The sequence below is a fragment of the Bubalus bubalis genome, chromosome 2, assembly GCF_019923935.1.
Source record: "Bubalus bubalis isolate 160015118507 breed Murrah chromosome 2, NDDB_SH_1, whole genome shotgun sequence".
NCBI lineage: Eukaryota > Metazoa > Chordata > Mammalia > Artiodactyla > Bovidae > Bubalus > Bubalus bubalis.
This window is the reverse complement of record NC_059158.1, coordinates 178,844,728-178,845,059: the sequence shown is the minus strand read 5'-3', so window position 1 is coordinate 178,845,059 and position 332 is coordinate 178,844,728.

Genomic DNA, 332 nt, shown 5'->3' with positions numbered 1-332 from the left:
AACCTGGTTTCTTCTCCCTCTCCCCTGACTCCTACCCACCCCGCCCCAGGTCTCCAAACACCCCAGGAGGAGGCGCGGTCCATGCGGGGCTCTTCACCTGGCTCTGCAGAAGTCCTCTTTAGCTGGGGAAGGAAGCTGCTGGGCAGGCGGGCAGCCAGCCTCTGCCTGTGTCTGAGGCCCCCGTGGGTGTGAGAGGTGACAGGAAAGCGCTACATTTGAAGTTGCCACAAATAGGAAGAGGGGGGCTGGCAGGCAGGCAGGGGGCCCTCTGGGACCTGAGACACGGGCAAGCCGCCCACCAGCCTTTACCTACTGAGACCACGCTGCAGGAG